A 6,000-nucleotide genomic window follows, 5' to 3' on the forward strand; every position below is an offset into this window, starting at 1 on the left:
CATATAGATAAACCCTGTATAGTCCTGCAATAATTATTTCTGGTTGCCACTAGTGTGTTATGATAACACTTCTACATGGGGGAAAATGTGTGTTACCATAATAATTCTTGTGCTGCATGTCTATTCATCTGTAAGGGCACTCCAAACATAACTCATTAGTGCATTTTAGTGTAACGAGCGGCAACTGTGTTGCCATGCATCGTGTTTTAAACGCACAGCATGCACAAGTTTTCTTTAAGTTATGATGTGCTAGGCAGCCTATTTGAATGAAAGCTCCAGCCATACTCAAACCAGAGGCTCCTAGTCATCATTTCCAGTGAAAATAGAATGTACAATCAATGTTCTGTTTTATAGAGAAAGGAGGTAGTTGGGCAGCACGGTGGCTCAGTGGTTAGCACTCTGGCCTTTACAGCACCAGGTCTCAGGTTTAAATCCCAGCCAGGAATCTATCTGTGTGGGTTCCCTCCGGCTACCCCAGTCTCTTCCCACATCCCAGAAAAACATGCAGTTATGTTTATTGGGTTTCCCTAAAAAAAAAATTGTCCTTAGACTACAAATGACTATTAAACGACAAATGACCATGTCATTGGGTTGTGAGTCCCTTGAGGGATAATTAGTGATATGACTATGTACGTGTAAAGCGCTGTGTAATATGTTGGTGCTATATAAATATTGGATAATAATAAAATGAATATTAAAAAAGCGGGATACAGTAAGCATTTGTGTTGTATAACAGCTTATAGAAGGTGCAGGTAACAGACTAGATCTGGGTGTAAACAACTGGTGGGTTGAGTGCCTGGAACCTGCTAAGTACTCATATGTAGAGGGGGAAGGTAGGTTTGTTTAGGTCAGGGTAGATGGAGGAGAAATAGGGCTTCCCATATAAAGTGATTTCTTTTTAATACACCATCAACACTATACCTAAACATTTTGATTGGACACCCCAGCTTTTACCTAGACCTAGAAAAACTACATTCCAGGGATGGTTTATTTGGATTAGGATATGTTTTAAGGACCTATTCTATATTGTGCTTTGCTATACATGCCAATTTACCCGCTCATAATGCAATATGCTGGCAATATTTGTGAATGACATCTGAGCTCTCGTACAGTAGAATGCACAATGCACCACACACATTTTGTGCATTATGGTACGCTGTGTTTTTAATGAAAGCTGATGTACAGGTCCACTGGCAGTCCATTCATAAAAAATATTAACATATCGCAAGGGATCACAAAAGTGTAAAATTTAGTCTTAAACATTCCAACGTTAGATTAAAAAAACTAAAATACTACAAACAGAGTGTTTGGAAATGGGTGATAGGAAATCATGGTAAGCTGCGTACAAAAGTCAAATTTATGTCACTGGAAACAATCTTTCATAATTCTTTCCAGTGACACTAGAACAAACAAGTGCTGTGCACACAATGCTGTTCAGTTCTATGTAGAGGGAAAGATACGTGGGAGGCACCCCGCTGCGTCCCCCTGATAGCGATCGTCCTCCAAACATGTTGGATTGCTCAATGATAATTTGTAAACACTGTTGGCCGACCAAGATGATTACTTTGTTTTAAAAAATGATCCAGCCTGTGTATGTAGCCCTAGACTTATAATATTCCAGCAATAAACATTATAAAGCACCCACATACATACCATACCACCCAACTATATGATTGCTTAAGGCCGATACGCACATGGGCAATAGTTACCTTGGATAAACAATTTCTTTTTTTTTTTTTTTTGCAAAACTTCCTTTGTGTTAAACCTCATGGATTTGTACAAATCTGCTAAGCACATTTGGTCTGTTCATTGCAAAAGCCCCCAGGGAGTAACTAATTTGGACAGCAGCATGACAGCATTAATCACTCAGACTGTGACCCTTGTGTCTAGTTTACAAATGTGCTATTTCTTTTCTGGAAGGAATGTCTGCAATAACAGTAGCACACCTGAGAGAACCTGGTTCCTGACAGCCTCAAACAGGCAAACTTCCTGCAAGCTTTCTCCCTCCAGCTGCAATCACCCAAGGAAAAGAGAAAACAAATTGTGTGTCTTAGAAAAAAAAAAATGACCAACGTAGACACCAATCCCTAAAATATTGATTGCACTGCAAAATAAATATTCAGTATAGTGTGGAATGTCTGTTCATTACAGAACTGAAAACTTTTTACAGCAGCAAATATACATCTAAATTAAACCAGTGAATATAACTTTAATGTTTCAATTGTTTAATTATGTTGATGAATTGTAAAAGAAGGTAAATTTTAAAGTGTTAGTGAATAAATTCACATGAATTTGGTTCTATTTTTAAAATGATTTGCTGTATGATTGTGTCTTGGAAATGTTATGTATTATACAGCATTCACCCTATGTGTAATGCAGAAGCTGATGGACAAATCTAGTCTGATTTTAAACAAGAAAATGAATCTTGTTTGTTATGGGAATGATTTTATTACGTTGTATACTTTGGGTAAATCTTGTTTGCAGTCAGAATCTTTCTATTATATATTATGCTGATGGCTGTGGTTGGCACACAAGGCAAGTTCTCCTTAATGCTGTAAAATACTAAGGACATAGTGGTTTTTAGTTAGGGAAAACTGGTCCTAGCCTTCCCACCTTCCCCAAGGCCAAAATTTCAGAATGGCAAGTGTGCAAAGTTTTGGTGTGTTGTACATTTGGGACCCTAAATTCTTTTTTGCCCAGAGCCCTATTTGGTCCAATACTGTCCCTGAAAGTTGGATTGTCCAGCAGTCATTTGCATTGTGATTCAAAAGCAAATCCTTTATAAATAATATTCATTGGCCTAAATTCAAAGTTTCTGAATTCCGGTTTGGTAAAAACGTTCCCTTGCAGTGGGTCTAGCCCATGGAAGGACTCAATGTTCATTTATGTCTAGGGGTAATGTAATTAGTAATTTTACCTACGTTATCCCTTGCTCCCCTGGCTTCCGGTGTGCTCCTCGTCTTTTTCCATGATTTGCACTGTGGATGGGTACTTGGCTTCCTCCTGCAGGGGAGAAGTTTTATGGAACTGAAACCTATGGTGGAGCACAGAACAAGGTAAAAAAGTTCTATTCAAATAATAAATAATCCATAGACATAAACAAGCATTTTAACCCTTTCAGTGCTAGTCCCACTGCAGGGAAACATTTTTACCCAACCTGGAGTTCAGCTTTAAAAAAGAATTACCGCCATGTAGTAGGCGGCTGTTTGCCATAATATGCAAGCATTCAAAGAATACTTGCACATTATAGGACATTTAACTTCCAGTGCTGTGCTATGCCGACTTTTTCCTGCACCCTTTCCTCCTGCTACCACCAGTTGCTTCTGCCGCTAATGATGTAGCTGCTGCCCATGTACGCAAAACTTATCTGTACCACCCAGCTTTTTTCTGGCATCTACGAGGAGTAGACGCATAGAAAATAAAAATGGCTAAGGAGGAAGGAGAAAGACATTTTATGGCCGGAGTTACGTTGTATGTGTCTCCTGCCATAAACTCCCCCTTATAGCAATTTTACATTTTCTAAGTTTGGTTCTGCTTTTATAGGTCACAAACATTTGCAAATGGCAAATGACCATTTTTTCCCTTTGCTGAATTTGGTATTCTTCAGTATGATTTCCAATGAAGTGAATGAAGATGTCAAGCTTCTGTGCAATATGACAAGTCAGCATATATTCATAATAAATATATAAAGTACTAGACTTGCTGTCCACTATAAATGTTTTAGACAAGTACATTTGGTTGTAAGGGGTTAAAAATCATTTGAAAAATTGTTGTGCGTGTGGCCAGCCCAGTTCTAACTGTACATTAGGGTACTATGAAAACAATGTTGTTACTAGATTATAAGGTGCTCTTGTAATCTAGCTAAGGCTGCATACACACGTTCAATAATTGTCATTGGAAAGGATCTTTCACAAACTTTTCCAACGATAAAAGACTGCACGATGCATGAATGCGCACTGTACATACAGCACCATTCTGCTGGTGGGAGCGATGGAGCAGCACCCTGCTTTCATTTCGATAGTTCCTCAACTGTCGTCCGTGGATCCGCCAGGACGGTCATCCAGGTGACTGCAGATTCTCGTCCAATATCAGCCCTGAGGCGACTAATGATCAAGAATCATCTGACTTGTTTACGTAGCCTAAGTTCACAATTACACCTAACTTGGCAGTTAACAGCAGCATGTTCCTCCGTTTACCTGCCCGTGCATGAAAACTGCATTGATAGCAATGTGTTAGTAGACAACAAAGCAGTTGGAGGGCAGGGCAGTTAAAACTGCTACGTGCAATGTCTAGTGGCTGGAATATGACAACAATCACATTTAACTGCACTGGTTTTCCTTTACCTAACAGCTCAAGCAGGAAAACTTAAATGATGTTGATGCGTTAGTATACACATAAGTGGATGGAGGGTGACTTGGTTATGGCCATTTGGAAAACCATTACATGCAATATTCAGGGCCTAGAAAATAACAACCACATTGGGGTATACTGTGCATATCTATAATATTTAAAAGGTGGCACACCACTCGGTATATCTGCCTGACAAAGGCAATTAACTGTAGCAAAACCACCAAACAAAAATAATAAACCTCGTAACAGAAGCTGCACAACTGCTTGATTTGATTTCCAGATGTTTTTTTTTTTTTTTTTAAAAACACAAGTGTGAACTAAGCCAAAAAGAGAGTGAAAGCTGAAAATGACACCATATGGTTAACACCTGATGAAGAACCCCCATCTGGAAAGTGTGGCTGTAGTTACAGGTCAGCAGAGAAAGTGGAGATACATCAAGATTGACTGACAACAAAACACAGTCTTTGGGGACATTGAGCCCAGATTGGATGTTCTTCATCTTCCTTTACAGTAACTAAGATAAAAGACCAGTATTGATGGAAGCAAATGAGATGCACAGTGGGGATTAATTAGGGGATTCATTTAGAAAAACTGACCTCCACCCAAATGAGGCCACCTGTTTTTTATAACGTGTTAGCCTTATAACCACTATAAGGCTAACACGTTATAAAAAACAGGTGGCCTCATTCGAATTATTGCTCTTATGATTTAGAATAATGACTTCCTATACTGTAAATTATTTTACTATGTGTTTAGCCTGAAGATGAGGACAAAAAGAGTTGTATGTAATGATATTGTAGCATTTTAAGCTGATGACAAATAATGGTAATAAGGGGCATGTGTGGGGAAATGCTTTACAATATATAGGGAGAACTAAAAGCAATTAAACAATATAACACAGTCTTTCACTAGCATTTACACAACAATGAACCTCATTACATGGATTTATTCCTGTTAATTCTGCCAGTGTATCATTTAAGGATCCACTGGCAGGACCAACAGGTAATAAAACAGGGTACTCAGAAACCAAAAACTGCTGCGTAGTACTAGTGAGAGAATGCATAATTTTGTATCATTTTTTATTTTGCCCATAGATTTTCATGTCAAGTCAGATAAAAAGAAAAGAGCAAAATACATTTCTTCCCTGTTGCAGAATTTTTGCAGAACTGTATTTAAATTCTGCAATGTTGTGTTGCCTCAGCTAAAACCCATGCAACACATTTCCATGGCTCTGCCCTTAAGGACCAACAGCCAAACGGAACACGGTTGTATAGTATAGTCAAATAGTCAAAATAAAATACAATAGTATATTTTATATAGTCATACTGTACCAAAGTCATATATCCTAATCCTAAGGCCAAATAAGGGAGACTACCTACTAACCTACCAATATTTTTTGGGACGTGGGTGGAAACATGAGCAAAAACAAAGGGCCTGATCTATTGAAGCTCCTCAAGACTAGAGAAGATAGACTATGAGGGGGGACCCAAAAGAAACATGACTGTCCTCCGTGTGGCTGGATCGCAAGTGGACGAGGGTTGATTAAGGTGCTTGTTCCCTCGCCAGTCAGTAGCCAGGTGGACACCTCTGTGAAACGATCTAACTCCTCAGGCAGTGATTGTTTTTAAACACTTTTCTCGTTACCCTGTC

Source organism: Pyxicephalus adspersus, chromosome 2 (genome assembly GCF_032062135.1).
Source record: "Pyxicephalus adspersus chromosome 2, UCB_Pads_2.0, whole genome shotgun sequence".
Taxonomy (NCBI): Eukaryota; Metazoa; Chordata; class Amphibia; order Anura; family Pyxicephalidae; genus Pyxicephalus; species Pyxicephalus adspersus.